A 17,117-nucleotide genomic window follows, 5' to 3' on the forward strand; every position below is an offset into this window, starting at 1 on the left:
GTGTAATTTGGGCGGCGATTTTAAAATTAATCTTACTTGCGTATACATGACTTTTATGTACATTGGAAAAACCAAAAGAGTAAAATACATAAAAGTAGTTGTGTTGTGACAAAAGAAATCGATTTCTATTTCCACACGTAAGTTAAAACCAAGTTCTTCTCCACACGTTAGTTCTTTCTTCAACATTAACAACAGTCAGAAAGGAATCCATTTTGTTACATGTATGTACTATATATGATGAGAATGTCAAAGAATCAAGAACATTGAGGAATGAGTTAACAAACTTATTACCAATTGATAGTGTCTTCTTCCCAAGCAAATCGAACATTAACATGTGATGTTTTCATCCTTAGAGAGTTGAACAGCTTCAGCAGGCTCATAGTCCCCTCATGAAGATTCTCAAGTTTCATAATAACTGGATCCTGAGAGTGGTCTTGAACTACGCTACGCTCTGTCACTTTATTCATTTAAATCTTCTTCTTCCCTAGACGAAGCTTCCTAAGCCAACTCCAGTGACCCGTATGTTTGCTGTTTTGGATGTTTACAACTTGACAGACCTTAAAAGCTTCTGCGTCTCCATCTATGTGGTCGCCTCCAGTTTCAGAGTAGCCTACTTCGATTCTACTACTACCATGTCCTTCTTCTGCCAAGATCTTTACACCACATTCCATAATCTCGACATCACTGGAGCTGAAATCAAACAAAATCTCGTCCATAAGGCATCTGCTTCCTTTAGGAAATAAGTCGCCACAAAACATAAACAGATGTTCTGATAAAGATCCAAGTGGCATAAATGAATATCGGCACACACTAGTTTTGTTTATTTCGACACCTTCTTTGCTTCTTACAAGACATTTTATCCTGTCATTATATATGAAATTCTTGATTGGTGAAAGCAAAAGGCAAGCCTTAAATCTTGAGAACGCGGAAAAAACCTTCTCACAACCTGGAGCCAGAGAGATGGTTATGGACTTCCCTGTAGTTTGGTGAGTGAACTCTCCAGGGATTTCTTTACCTGGCAAGAATATATACCTGTAAACCAATTGTTGAATGATTCCTCTTTTTGATTCTTTATCGAGTTTCAGACAGTTGTAGAAATTCAAATCCGAGATTGGTCCGAGGAAAGAGCAGCATACACTCTTAAGTGATATACAGTGGTCTGCATACAGAGCGACCAACGAACGAAAATGACCACGAATTGACACGAGGTTTCTGCAGTTTTCAATGGATAGATATAGTAGACGCGGGAGACCAATGACGTAATCTGGATTCATCTTTATATCATTGTTGGTTAGGACTAGACGTGTTACACTCTGTGGGACATGTGTTAATCTCTTGAGGCTTCTGCTGCCTATCTGAAGAATATCAAGATGAGACCAGTGTCCAACAATGGACGCAGGAAATTCTTTAATCTTTGTGCCTGCTACAGAGAGATGCTCGATGTTTCTAGAAATATATGGAAAACTTCTTAGTCGTTAGCAATTATTCATGTCGACCACCTCAAGAGATGCTAAGTTGATGTTGGTGGGAATAACTTGTAGCTTAGAGCACCTTGATGCATACAACTTCTTCAGTCTGTGTAGATAACTAATAGACGAGGGAAGCACTACCAAACTCTCACAACATGTAAGTGTCAACGACTCGAGATTAGTGGCTTTCGAAAGATTTGAGATTTCTATCAAATTCAAGGAATCACTCAAATCTATTTTCTTCAGATTTGTAAGGGGCTGCATGCCAAACAAAAAACGATGAGGAACATCATACTTAGGTTAAATCAATCATTAGTAACATATCCAAAAAAATATCAAATACCAACCTGGATTCCTCCCCATAGCTTCTCCAACTTGCTAGATCGCATTTGGAGTTCGACAAGACATTCTGGCTGAAATGTAGTAACCTTAGACGAGGTAGATATTCCATGTCCTCTAGCAAGCTAACATGTCCATACTTGAATCTTAAGTATTTGAGATTACGCAATCTTTTAAAGGCGCGGTTACTCATCGAGAACGCCCAATCTTGGACATATCAAATGATATACCTATGACGGATCCAATACCCTACCAAATATTGCAAAACAAGATTTGTTATCACAATTACAAAATAGGCAATACATATAGGTAAGATCTTACAGTTTCATTTGCCAGAACATCGCAAATCTCTTTGGCTTTAACTAAAAACTGACGTTTCCCTGGCTCGTCAGACTGTTGAACAACAAATTGTCTACCCAATTGTTGTAGTAGACAGTGCATCGTTATCGGCTAAGGAATTGAACCCATTTTTGACATCCAAAGTACTGTCAGCGAGCATGGCTGTCACATAATCAACACTTTTATGGTTGTAAAAGCATGCAATATGAAGAAACAGAGATTGATGTTTCTCTAACAATTTGTCATACCCCACTCTCAAGACATCCTCAAGTTTCTATCCCATATAATTGAAGCCTCCACTCATCCTCGCTCTCCCTATATAAAGAAGAACCCACAACCCTAAGTGTAACGCCCCCGAACCGTCCTATGACCACCCGTCGGACAGCCACGGGACGCCACTTGCGGAATTGCGCCGAGGTGATCCGGTCGAGGGACGGAAGCTGCAGACTTCCCGACCGGTCCTCCCTAGCACAATCCCACCTGCAGCCGAGGTTACCTAGGCTTTGCAACCCTCACAGCCTGGTGCGTTGTGTTAGCCCGGACAAGGCCGAGTATCGTTTGCAACTTGCCATGTTTTCCTGAAAACCGAATATATTACTTTAACAAAATATTACATCGTAAATAAGTTATTAAAGCAATATATAAAGATAGTCGGAAAACTTTACGCTTATTTGTTTGAGAAAATATAGGGTTTTACAAGAAACACAAGAAAATCCTATCCGGTACCCTAACGTTTGCTCCGGCTCTAGACTCAATTAGGCTTCCCTGCAAGACCACCACAAATAAAACATGAGTAATCTAAGATTACTCAGTGAGCCTGGGTACCCCATTATCCTAAACAGGATTCTACTTTCCCTCGACCCGACTACCCCGTCCACAAGAAAACAAGCAAGTAAACAAACTTGACAAGCTATCAAAGCAACGCAACAAAAGCTTAGCGGAAGCAATTTCAAACAATAAACTTGCAAGAGAGGTTAGATCACTACGACTTAATTCGTACGACCCAAACTTGCTACCTTTCGAGAAAGATAACCTAAGGAAACAAGGGATTACTTGAACCTTAGACTCTTACCTCCCACACACCACTTACTATGACGTCTAGCGTATGACAAGGAAACTTGAAATACCATAGACTCTTCGACAACACGCAACATGCAAAGACGACTAGACATAAACAAGGGACGCTTGAATACTCTAGACTCTTTACACCTAGGGCCCTTCGACAATCTGTTCCGTTCCAACACCTCCCATGCTGAGACCACAAAGGTCACCAACATGCACCTACAAATAAGCTACATCGTCATGTAGCGGTCACGGTAGTAGCTAGATAGCCGTGACAGTGTCCCCGCGTGAGTGGTCGTCGGGAACTCACGCGTGACAACCGCTTTTGGAACAGAGAGGTCGACTCACTATTCTAGCTAAGACTCGAGAAACAAAATTCAAGAGACTAAGCTAAAATAAACACACAACTATAATTCAAGCCTTGATGAATCAAGCACCATAGCAAGAAATCAAGCAAGAATACCGCACTGATTAATCAACAAGAAGCAAGAAATATGTTTCAAGCAACTTAAGATTATTTTACATGCATGCAACGGAATTAAGAGACTTAAGCAAAAGAATGCAACAAGTCTTAATATCCATGCAACCGTTTGATTTAACCATTTAAATCCTTCAGTCCAAATTATGCATGCAACGCCATTTAATCTGTTAAATTCTCAAGTTCGATTAAGCATGCATGTTCATTTGAGTTAACCCCTTTTAATCCTTTAAAATTCGTTTAAGCATTTAAGCTAACCTCACACGAATTTATTCAATAACATTTCAAATGAACTTTATCAATCATGCATGCAATCCTTTTTTTCAACCACATTTTAAGTGTTCTTCTTACTTAAAATGCATCCAAATTCATTCGCATGGTGATTCATGTTAGATGTGCATTTAAACATTTCACTAGCATGAATCCTACCAAAACTACGCATGCAACCAATTTAAACCACAATTTTTCATGCGTATATCCTACATGCATTACCACAGAACTCACCTCCTTCACGCGCCGATGGCTACGGGATCTCACTGCACCACTTGATCAGACAGTCTTCACGTCGATCAGCTTCCCGCCTCTTCGACCGCAACCGCTTATCTCCTCAATCTCTCTTCGACACAGCCGTCGACCTTCCTTGGTCTTTTCTAGACGCAACGTCGATGATTTCTCCTCTTGATCTCCCTCTCGATCGTTCTTGATCCTTCTCTCGATCTTCCTCGACAACTCCCTCTTTTCCGCCTCTTTCTTTCTCTCAAAAAGCTTAAGTGTTTTGAGTGTTTTTGAGCTAAACACAAAAATGAGGTTGAGTATCCTCTATTTATAGGCTCCAAGAGTTCCTTCTTTCCCTTAGTGCTTCTTGACAAATGGCTCTCTCCCTCCTTGCATGTTGAGCGTGCATCTCACCCCCAATGGCTGCTCGCCATTAAGCCACTAATTTCTCTTGTATTAGTGCATGTAAACCCTTCCATTAGTGCATGTCAATTAACACTTAATTGTGTTTAACTTTGGCCAATAGGATTCCGCTATCCTCCTTAATCTCCTTGATTAAGTTAATCCTCCACTATCTCTCTTAATCTTCTTGAATTTTTAATTCTTCCACTAACTCCTCCTTAATTAAATTAATCCTCCCACTTTCCTTGATTCCTATTGGTCGAACTTTTGAGAGAGTGATAATTTTCCCAAAATACTCAATCCTTCGACTGGCAACTTCAATGTTCCTTCTGGCAATTCTCGTCCCATTCAGACCATTTTCTCGATCGTTCGGACGCTCCGTTCGGCAACACTCGGCAATCTTTCGGGCAATACGGACAGTACGCCTCGGCGATACGGCTCGGACAACTTCGACTACTTTCTCGGGTACTCGGCAACTTCCTCGGGCTCTCGACCATTTTCTCGAGTACTCGGCAACTTCCTCGGGCTCTCGACCATTTTCTCGAGTACTCGGCAACTTTCCTCGGGCTCTCGACAATTCTTTCGAGTACTCGGCAACTTTCCTCGAGTCCTCGACAATTCTCTCGAGTACTCGGCCACTTTCCTCGAGTCCTCGACAATTCTCTCGAGTACTTGGCAACTTTCCTCGAGTCCTCGACAATTCTCTCGAGTCTCCTCAACAGCTTCCCTCGACGAGTTTTCTCGACCTTCTCGACAATTTCTTCGACCAATTTTTCTCGACACTCTTGACGAATTTTAGGGTCTCGACCGTGCATCCGGTACTCCTGCCTTGGCTTGGTCATCCTCCGACTCACAAATATTTCCTCGGACTTCCTTGGGTCATTCTTCTTTATTTTCCTTCCTCTTCTTTCTTAGGTCTTTTCCGGTTCGTTTCCTCGATCTTTTATTTTGAGATTTCTACTCTTGGTGAGGGTCATTACATTCTCTTCCCCTTATAAGAATTTGTCCCCGAATTCTCACGCCTTCCTTTCTCTTTGGGTGACGTCGACACTCCTTGAAAAAGGTTTCATTGCCTTGTGATTACTATCACGTCAACATCTTTAACGAATTCTTCCTTCCCTTGGCTGCTTCCTCCCGTCATCTCACTTCCCCATTTATACCACCGTTTCTCTTAAACACTCGAACATCGATTGCTGATGCTTCTTGGAAAGCTTCTTCATCTCCAGCATACACTTGGCTCCTCTTAATCCTTATGTTCTTCAAACACTAAGGTTTTTGCCTCGTTGCACCACCGCTTGCTCACTACTTTAACTTTTTAATTCAATGCTTCTCTTTCTTCAGCTTGTTCCTGACTCTTTTTTTTTCCTCCAATTATAGCTCGATCCTCTCCAATGTCTTGATAACTTCATTGTACAACCTCATACTCTCCTTAACTCATTAATCGCTGTGCTTTGCTCCTCTGGCTCCTCCAGCTTCTTTAACAACGATCTTCTTTCTATCCTCTCCAATTCTTTTACTCCACACTCCTTAGGATTTTAACTTCTCCAATACCTTTAGCTTCGCGCTCCTTTGGATTTTAACTTCTCCGATGCCTTTAGCTCCATATAACCTCTTCCCCAGATTACTTTGAACTCCACTACAAACTTCTTCTTCAACTCCCATAATTTTGATTTAATACTCTTGCCCATATCTCGCCTCTTAGCATAGAAATGCTGCTTCTTTTGCCGCCTATTATTTTCTTGCACCTTCTTTGTCCATTCATAGACCACTCTCTTCTTTCACATATTATCTTCTTGCATCCTCTTTGTCCTACTCCTTGGACCATGCACTATTTTCTCTCACTTTCTTGGTCATATTTATTTTGACCTCTTTAGTTTGCCATTGTCAATTGGTTTGCACTACTCTTTCTCTCTTTGATTTCTTTGCGTTCGCCTCAACCTTCCTCATCATTCCTCTTCTTTTCTCTTCTCCATCTTTTTAAGTCATTATCCCAAACTGACTATCTTATCTTGGTCGAATTTTCTTGAGCTTTCTTGAGCTTCTTTTCTTCTGTCTGATTGCGCTTTGTGGTGACTTATGTGAATCCTCATCGACCGTGTTGAAATATTGCAAGGTAATTATGCAATATAATTAACTATGCAACCTATAAAACTCAAGCAACAATCAAGGCAAGTAATAAAACAAGCAAAGATTAGCAAGGAGTTATATAGCAACAAACACCACAAACACGGCTAGAGAACATAAGGTACTTTTACAAACCGATTGAAAAAGCTACACAAGTTCTACACCAACCTAGCCGAAAATACCAAGGGTTCGGATCCTAGACAACACAACAAGGTTAGGTCTAGAAGCAACCAAAAAGAAATTATCCAACCTTTACACATATTCCCAAAAGAACTTCCCTTACTCCCAAAGTCCTACTGGTTCTTGAGCCTAGTACACATTTCGCACGTGCACACCCACTCCCTAGCTGGCTCATCAGGTGGCGGTTTGGCGGGAGACTCGGTTGAGGTAGAGGCAGCAGACATCGAGGTTCCAGCTTGGTTTGTCGGGCTTACTTCAACTCTGTCGATTCGGCCTAACGGGTTCTCTCCCGTTTCCTCCATTCGACTGATTGGGCTCATCCTTTCTCGCACCATTCGATATGGACAACTATGGACATAGTGTCCTCTTCCACCACACACGGTACACACAACCCACTCAGGGTCCGGAAAATGCTGAGGTCTTGTCCTCCAGCAATGATTGTTCGGATGCCCTGGTTCTCCACACGCCTCACACCGCCTCCAGTATCTCATGCGGTCTGGGTTTGGGAAGCGATAGGCAAAGTGCCCTCGCACTCCGCACCATTCACAATCTTCGTTCGTCGGGTCACATATGCGTCTCAACGCCGGCCTCCAACAGTTTCTCGTCCAATGCCCGATGCCTTCACACAGCTCGCAATAGAGCGTGTTTCTCATGTGAACCTGGTTCGGGTAGACTACCCTCTTCCGGGCAGTTCCTCTCACTCTCAGCTGGCCTCTCTGTTGAAAAGTCACGGAACACACTTCAAACTCCCCTTTCGCCTGTAACTCTTGGTAGTACTCTCTCGATCTCTTCAAACTCGAACTACTTTCTCCAATCTCGAACCTTATTTGCTCTCGGTTCTGCCTTCTTAACTCATACGTCTTAGCAAGCATCTCCAAATCTCGGTCCATCGGTTCCTCTTCTTGTTCTGGTAATACCATCCGCAATGGTACAGCTCGAATGGGACTATTGCGCCTTAGCACAATTTGATTCGGTTCCGCTTGATCTGGTACAACTTGGTCTGGCATTAGGAGATCTGGCTCCCCTCGGTTTCGTGCAACTTGGCTCGAACTAGCTCTTGTTCTCGCATCATCCCTCGGTTCCACACTCGTATCAGCTTCTCGGTCTCAGTCTCTCGGCGTCAGGTCTCGGTCATTCCTTGGTTCCACTATAAAAGTCGAAATCCTTCATCGTCACTTGACACAAGGTCGATCACCTCTACTTCCCTGGTCGTTGTTTCCCCAATCTTAGAGTCTCCATCGATCGGATTCTCTTCTTCCTCGACTTCCGGTACAATAACTTCTCCGTTACCCTCATTTACTGGCTCCGGCGAGCGCATCTCGTCGAGCGTTAATAAAATCCTCGCAACCGTCTCGGGTCTCTCCTCTGCGGGTTGCTCTGCACCGCTAGTGCCTCCGGTCTCGGGCACCACTCCCGCACCACTAGCATTGCCTCCTTCCTCCGGCACATACACGTCGGTCAAGAAATTTATAATCTTTTCAACGGCCTCCGGGTATTCCCTCAAGTAATCCTCGGGACTAACATCGTCGGACTGATCCTCCACTAGGTTTAATAGCAATTTCTGTAGCCTATCGGCTAACTCCACCTCCGCCTCTCCATGGTCTCCAACAGGTAGAGTTTCAAACTTTCCTTGTGCGTCCATTCGAACCTGTAGACGACTTGGTTCTCCAATCTCCAACACAATAGTCTGGTCATCTCGATCAGTCTCCACTTCCTCCGTCTCCACTAAACACTCGGACGGATCGGTCTCGATAGACCAGTTGGTGTCATCGGCGTCAAACACCCCGTCCTCATCCCAGTCATTCGAATCACTCGGCCCTTGACTGTTTTCTGATTCTGTCGACAAATACCCATTATGATGCCCACAATCCTCATGTCTCGGCCCCTCATCCCCTGAACCATCCCCGCAACCTGAATCACCTGAATACATCTAAAACCCACAAGAAACAAGGTTAGATGCTTAATTCATTCTAAGGTTCCACTTAGACTAGACAAGTAAACGGCCGGATAAAATTTCATGTTCTTGCAACACATTACTCGATAAAACTTTGAAATGCACAAGTGCTCGCGGGTTCGAAAACACCGCTCTGATACCACCGTTGTAACGCCCCCGAACCGTCCTATGACCACAGAGGCCGTCGGACAGCCACGGGATGCCACTTGCAGAATTGTGCCGAGGTGATCCGGTCCCGACCGGTCCTCCCTAGCACAATCCCACCCGCAGCCGAGGTTACTTAGGCTTTGCAACCCTCGCAGCCTGGTGCGTTGTGTTAGCCCGGACAAGGCCGAGTATCGTTTGCAACTTGCCATGTTTTCCTGAAAACCGAATATATTACTTTAACAAAATATTACATCGTAAATAAGTTATTAAAGCAATATATAAAGATAGTCGGAAAACTTTACGCTTATTTGTTTGAGAAAAATATAGGGTTTTACAAGAAACACAAGAAAACCCTATCCGGTACCCTAACGTTTGCTCCGGCTCTAGACTCACTTAGGCTTCCCTGCAAGACCACCACAAATAAAACATGAGTAATCTAAGATTACTTAGTGAGCCTGGGTACCCCATTATCCTAAACAGGATTCTACTTTCCCTCGACCCGACTACCCCGTCCACAAGAAAACAAGCAAGTAAACAAACTTGACAAGCTATCAAAGCAACGCAACAAAAGCTTAGCGGAAGCAATTTCAAACAATAAACTTGCAAGAGAGGTTAGATCACTACGACTTAATTCGTACGACCCAAACTTGCTACCTTTCGAGAAAGACAACCTAAGGAAACAAGGGATTACTTGAACCTTAGACTCTTACCTCCCACACACCACTTACTATGACGTCTAGTGTATGACAAGGAAACTTGAAATACCATAGACTCTTTGACAACACGCAACACGCAAAGACGACTAGACATAAACAAGGGACGCTTGAATACTCTAGACTCTTTACACCTAGGGCCCTTCGACAATCTGTTCCGTTCCAACACCTCCCATGTTGAGACCACAAAGGTCACCAACATGCACCCACAAATAAGCTACATCGTCATGTAGCGGTCACGCTAGTAGCTAGCTAGCCGTGACAGTGTCCCCGCGTGAGTGGTCGTCGGGAACTCACGCGTGACAACCGCTTTTGGAACAGAGAGGTCGACTCACTATTCTAGCTAAGACTCGAGAAACGAAATTCAAGAGACTAAGCTAAAATAAACACACAACCATAATTCAAGCCTTGATGAATCAAGCACCATAGCAAGAAATCAAGCAAGAATACCGCACTGATTAATCAACAAGAAGCAAGAAATATGTTTCAAGCAACTTAAGATTATTTTACATGCATGCAACCGAATTAAGAGACTTAAGCAAAAGAATGCAACAAGTCTTAATATCCATGCAACCGTTTGATTTAACCATTTAAATCCTTCAGTCCAAATTATGCATGCAACGCCATTTAATCTCTTAAATTCTCAAGTTCGATTAAGCATGCAAGTTCATTTGAGTTAACCCCTTTTAATCCTTTAAAATTCGTTTAAGCATTTAAGCTAACCTCACACGAATTTATTCAATAACATTTCAAATGAACTTTATCAATTTAATCATGCATGCAATCCTTTTTTTCAACCACATTTTAAGTGTTCTTCTTACTTAAAATGCATCCAAATTCATTCGCATGGTGATTCATGTTAGATGTGCATTTAAACATTTCACTAGCATGAATCCTACCAAACTACGCATGCAACCAATTTAAACCACAATTTTTCATGCGTATATCCTACATGCATTACCACAGAACTACCCTCCTTCACGCGTTGATGGCTACGGGATCTCACTGCACCACTTGATCAGACAGTCTTCACGTTGATCAGCTTCCCGCCTCTTCAACCGCAACCGCTTATCTCCTCAATCACTCTTCGACACAGCCGTCGACCTTTCTTGGTCTTTTCTAGACGCAACGTTGATGATTTCTCCTCTTGATCTCCCTCTCGATCGTTCTTGATCCTTCTCTCGATCTTCCTCGACAACTACCTCTTTTCCGCCTCTTTCTTTCTCTCAAAAAGCTTAAGTGTTTTGAGTGTTTTTGAGCTAAACACAAAAATGAGGTTGAGTATCCTCTATTTATAGGCTCCAAGAGTTCCTTCTTTCCCTTAGTGCTTCTTGACAAATGGCTCTCTCCCTCCTTGCATGTTGAGCGTGCATCTCACCCCCAATGGCTGCTCGCCATTAAGCCACTAATTTCTCTTGTATTAGTGCATGTAAACCCTTCCATTAGTGCATGTCAATTAACACTTAATTGTGTTTAACTTTGGCCAATAGGATTCCGCTATCCTCCTTAATCTCCTTGATTAAGTTAATCCTCCACTATCTCTCTTAATCTTCTTGAATTTTTAATTCTTCCACTAACTCCTCCTTAATTAAATTAATCCTCCCACTTTCCTTGATTCCTATTGGTCGAACTTTTGAGAAAGTGATAATTTTCCCAAAATACCCAATCCTTCGACTGGCAACTTCAATGTTCCTTCTGGCAATTCTCGTCCCATTCAGACCATTTTCTCGATCGTTCGGACGCTCCGTTCGGCAACACTCGGCAATCTTTCGGGCAATACGGACAGTATGCCTCGGCGATACGGCTCGGACAACTTCGACTACTTTCTCGGGTACTCGGCAACTTCCTCGGGCTCTTGACCATTTTCTCGAGTACTCAGCAACTTCCTCGGGCTCTCGACCATTTTCTCGAGTACTCGGCAACTTTCCTCGGGCTCTCGACAATTCTTTCGAGTACTCGGCAACTTTCCTCGAGTCCTCGACAATTCTCTCGAGTACTCGGCCACTTTCCTCGAGTCCTCGACAATTCTCTCGAGTACTTGGCAACTTTCCTCGAGTCCTCAACAATTCTCTCGAGTCTCCTCGACAGCTTCCCTCGACGAGTTTTCTCGACCTTCTCGACAATTTCTTCGACCAATTTTTCTCGACACTCTTGACAAATTTTAGGGTCTCGACCGTGCATCCGGTACTCTTGCCTTGGCTTGGTCATCCTCCGACTCACAAATATTACCTCGGACTTCCTTGGGTCATTCTTCTTTATTTTCCTTCCTCTTCTTTCTTAGGTCTTTTCCGGTTCGTTTCCTCGATCTTTTATTTTGAGATTTCTACTCTTGGTGAGGGTCATTACACTAAGGGCCAATGGAAGATTACCGCAAAGCTTTATTACTTTTCTTGCAATCTCTTCGAAACCATCTTGTGGAGAATTCTGTTTGAAAGCAGATAGACATAGCATCTCAAGAGCTTCTTCTTCGGATGGAAAATCCACATGGTAGATATCGTTAATCCCATGTGCCTTCAAAATCTTTGTATCTTTTAAGGTATCCGACTTCCGGAACCAAACCAAGAAGTTTCTTTAGCCTAAATCTCTAACTGCTTTAGGTCATCTACATCGTCAAGAATGATGAGCACTCGTTAGTTATGTAGCCACTCTTTTATTGCGCCTAAATGATGTATCATTACATCCTTTTGGTTCAAATTTTGGACATAAGTTTATTCTGCAAATACAACTTCGAATCCCAGTCATCAACACCCTTAAGGTTCCTCATAAAACAACTAAGCTGAAAAATTGTAGAGAGTTGGTTAAATAAAGCTCTAGCAATGGTAGTCTTACCAATGCCCCCAAGACCCCAAACGCCAATCATCTTCACATCATCACTTTCCAGGCATAACAAAGTGTTGAGTTCCGTCAGGTGAGCTTCAAGTCCCACCATCCATTCAAAATCCCTTGAAGGTGTAACATTCAATTTGTTTGAAACATCTATAGTAATCTTCTGGATCATCTCAGCTTCATTAGCCCTAACTAAAGCAAACAAAATCGTCTTGTTGGGTCTTGTTTAGATGATAGAAACTCCTTCGCTAAAGCATGGATTAAGAAACATAAAACATTCTAACTCATAGATCCAAGAGAAAAAAAAACAAACCAGTTTAGAGAGTGTTCTCCAGCTATGGTTGCTACATCACTCAACGCATTGCTCCATCTCTGCTTCACTTCTTCGGTTTTCCCTTCACAAATTTTCTTGAAAGTATTTCCGAAATCTCCCCGCTGTTTCCACAAAAGTATGCAATTTTAAAACCGTATAAGAAAAGATATAAGGCATCATAAATGAAGTAACAGAAGCAGACAAGCATGAGTTCCACTTTATGGCAACCTTGTGCAAGGGATCCTTCTTCCATCATTATCAGGATCCGCAATACACTTTGAGACAATGTGACAGAAAAAAGCAGTCTGGCCGTACTGTGCTGCAACATGTGTTGGCTAGGATACAAGTGCAAAGTCTAGGGCACAGAGAAGGTCGTAGAACAAATCTCAATATCTCCTGATTCAGAATAAAGGATACCAATGTTCTAACCTACTCAAATATCAAATGCGGTGCAGATAAAAGTTACTTGGAAAAGTTTAAAGCTTCTATAAAAAAACTGAATAAGATCAAACGTAGATGAAACTTGCATCTGTTTAGACGTGGGTCTGTTGTAGCTGATCTCACATGGACCAAGAATGATTAACTAGACGGTCATTGTCCAAATATATAACACCAGTGGCAAAGAATGCAAAGCTAATTACCAACATTTTTACCACAAAACACATTCCTCTTACTAAAACTGCAACACAAAAGTGGCACTACTACGTTTGAAATGAAGCAAGGTACAAAGTGACACTAGACCAGACATAAGTTTTGCCGTGAACCTCCTAGCAAGATATAGTTATTGTCCGACCATAAGGCACTGGAATGGTATAAAACATGTTCTGCGATACCTACAGGGTACGACAGACTATGGTCTATATTATACTAACTATAACAAAGATGGTTTAGTTGGTTTTGCTGATGCAGGTTATCTATCCGATCCACACAATGGGAAATCACAAACAGGCTATGTGATTACACACGGTGGTACAGCAATCTCTTGGCGTTCTATGAAGCAAACTCTTGTAGCAACATCATCAAATCACGCAGAGATTCTAGCAATGTACGAAGCCAGCCGTGAGTGTGTTTGGTTGCGGTCCATGACTCAGCATATTCGGACAGACAGTGGATTGGAGGACAGCAAAGAAGCAACCGTAATCTATGAAGATAACACAGCATGCATCGCACAGCTCAAGGAAGGTTACATCAAGGGAGATCGGATGAAGCACATATTACCAAAGTTCTTCCATACACATGATCTACAAAAGGCCGGAGAAGTTCTTATAGTGCAAGTTCAGTGAAGTGAAAATTCAGCCGATCTCTTCCACAAATCGCTACCGACAACAACGTTCAAGAAGCTCGCGCACCAGATTGGGATGCGGAGACTTAGGAACTTGGAGTGATGTTTGGAACAGGGGGAGCAATGTGTGCTGTACTCTTTTTCCTTCACCAAGGTTTTGTCCCAATGGGTTTTCCTGGTAAGGTTTTAATGAGGCAGCATCCCCTAAGCACATTCCAGCGATCCCATCCAACATAGGCACGGTCGTTCGTCCAAGGGGGAGTGTTGTGAAACACTTAGTGGACTCACTAGACCGGCCCATATCTTATCCATGGAGTCTCGGTCCATTAGTTATACTCAGTCCATATACCTTCGGCCCATTAGCCGAAGCCTTACTCGGCCATACTCTCTTTGTCGGTTTATACTAAGACTTGTAATCCACTATATATATACATGTAACCTCAATGATAATCAATAAGAATCACAAGAGCTTTATCCCTAAACTCTCTATTCATAACACATATTTTTTTTTCTGAAACAGAACATAAAATACTTTATTGATGATAAAACCAAACAAACGGGGGATACACAAATGTTTACGTCCAAACCACCCAAGGCCAAGACGTAAACCAAGAAAACAGGAGAATTAATCAAAATGCAGACAACAGTTTTTGTTTTAAAAAAACTCTAAGCAAACATAACACAGCAATTACGAATGAAATGGTCGAACTGAACATTGCCATAGTTGGTATTTAGCTCTTCCACGTCTGGAGACGGACGACGGCATGTGAAAGCTCTCATTTTTGCACACGAAGAATGAGGAGACGAGTTTCCAATCAACAAAAGCCTATCTCCAATTGACTTAAACGCCACGCCCCAACCTAAGCCCGCATTTGATATCACAGGTGCAACACCAAGTATCTTCCAACTGTTTGCGTTTACATCATAAACCCTCAGCTCGTTTGAGTATGCTTCAAGCGAGTAAAGGTTGTTGTTGGCCACTGCGATGAGGGGAGGCGACTGGGAAGGCATGAACGTCATGCTTCCAAGCATGTCTGGGACGAGCGTCCAAGAATTTGTCACCTCATCGTAGCGTTCTCCACAAGTTAGGTATTCATTATACTCATTTCTACCGCCGATCACATAAAACTTGCCGCGCAAGAAACATCCTGAGCTGAATTTTCTTCTCTTATGCATCTCCGGAAGGGTTGACCAGGTTTTGGTCTGAGCATTGTACTTCTCCACACTTCTCAAAACCTCGGGATACCGATTTCCATTTACTTTTAGACCACCGGCAAAATAAGCATCGAACCCACAGCTCGCCGAAGCGTACATGCAACGAGGTGTGATCATTGAAGGACCTTTTACCCACTCATGCATCCCTAGCTCGTAACGCCACACTGCCATGCCTCCCAGCTCTCTTCCAATGACCATCAAATGTGTTCCCGCACAAACTGTTTCTTTATCACTTAGATAGAAGCAAACGTCAGAGGGAATTCTCGGAAGTGTCTCAAAATTCTCAAAGTTTTTATCAAACATCGTCCAGCAAGCTTCACCGCTCGTAAGCATAAACACGTATGGTTCCACGATCCCGCATTCTCGCCTCATCTTAAAAACATCATACCTTTCTAGCAGCTGTAAGAACTGGCTATTGAGACCTTGCGTTTTCCAGTATGTCGAACACAAAACTCCGACAAAAATCTCAACCTCGAGCTTGTACAAAACCTGAGAAACGTCAGACAACTCGTCATCTTGAGGTTTAAGACTTGTATGCTTTTGAAATTTCTGTATGATTTCTCCTTTTCTTTCTCCCAATTCCGAGTCAACAATCAAAAGCCTCCTTGCCGGAGACTGGCTCAAGCTTGCTCTGAGTCTTGAAATCCTTTCTTTTCCTAGCGATAGGATTGACATCTTCCTGAAAAAATAATTTAGATAAATCATGATGAGCACGCAACTTATTTGTAAAAATGTATTATAACATTTTCAAATACAAAGAATCCTACTTTATATAGTTAAAATGTTGGTTAGTCCATGAGTTTTTTAAAAACTAAATTGATATTATGGTAAATCATGTTAGACATGCTAGAAAACTTAATTTTTTTTTAGCATGTCATAGGTTTATAACATATAAGAGAAAAAAGATATGGAAGGGGCAGCGCTGGGAGGGAGCCATAGGATTATAACATAATAATTTTTTTCCACATTTCTACTATAAATTATTGAGGCAGTGAAAAACATATTTTGATCCTATAATCAACATACCACAATCACCAATATAACAATTGAATTTTTTTTAATATAATAATACAGTAGTAAAAGCATGTACTCGGAGTCTTTCACCACTAAAAATAATAAAAATATAATTTTAAGAGAAAATAAATGAGAATCTATTTTCATATGACATATTTTGAGAACCCTTGAGAATCTCTCATGTGTGTCCCAAATACAACACATGCATGTCTCTTTATAATTAGTTTAATGATTAGTGAGATCAAAACTAATGATTAAATAATCAGTTATAAATTTAACTAGAGGATATAATGTGTGTATATACCTTGAAACCTGAAAGGTATGGCACGTGTCAACCTTGAAACTTGAAAGGTATGACGTGTGTCAATCTTAAAACTTGAAAGAAAATTTTTTGTTAGATTATACACTAGAATGCGGCGCCGCCAATAGATTAGAAAACGACTAAAGGTAGCTATGGTATATATAACATTTCCTATGTTTAATTATCTGTACCATAGTAATAAAATGTTTATATTTAATCAACTACCATAGTGTGTTACAAGTTTGACTATTTTTGTTTTTTTGGTAATTTAATAACGAAAATTTATGATATATAATTGAACAAAATGTGTTGACTATCTATGTAATCAATAATTTATTATACATTATTTAAGAAGTAAAATTGTTAGCATTTAATGATGTGCTTCCTTCACCATATTCAACTTAAGCATGTGATTTTATTTCTTGGATATGCACTTTTTATTTTACCAAATTAAAGAGAAAATC

General features: G+C 41.7%; 2 pseudogenes across 1 annotated transcript; both read right to left on the reverse strand.

Moving 5' to 3' along the window:
* Nucleotides 1–259: 259 nt before the first annotated feature.
* Nucleotides 260–13,094, reverse strand: LOC104733912 (disease resistance protein RML1A-like; annotated as a pseudogene). Its single transcript, XR_015573745.1, has 6 exons — nt 13,044–13,094; nt 12,842–12,963; nt 12,049–12,716; nt 2,130–2,485; nt 1,817–2,057; nt 260–1,727 (listed from the first exon to the last, which is right to left on the reverse strand). The product of XR_015573745.1 is annotated as a disease resistance protein RML1A-like (transcript).
* Nucleotides 13,095–14,625: 1,531 nt separating this feature from the next.
* LOC104733914 (F-box/kelch-repeat protein At3g27150 pseudogene) lies at nt 14,626–16,018 on the reverse strand (annotated as a pseudogene).
* Between the last annotated feature and the right edge of the window lie 1,099 nt (nt 16,019–17,117).

Source organism: Camelina sativa, chromosome 12, assembly GCF_030686135.1.
Source record: "Camelina sativa cultivar CO46 ecotype springtype chromosome 12, ASM3068613v1".
In the NCBI taxonomy this organism is placed as follows: domain Eukaryota; kingdom Viridiplantae; phylum Streptophyta; class Magnoliopsida; order Brassicales; family Brassicaceae; genus Camelina; species Camelina sativa.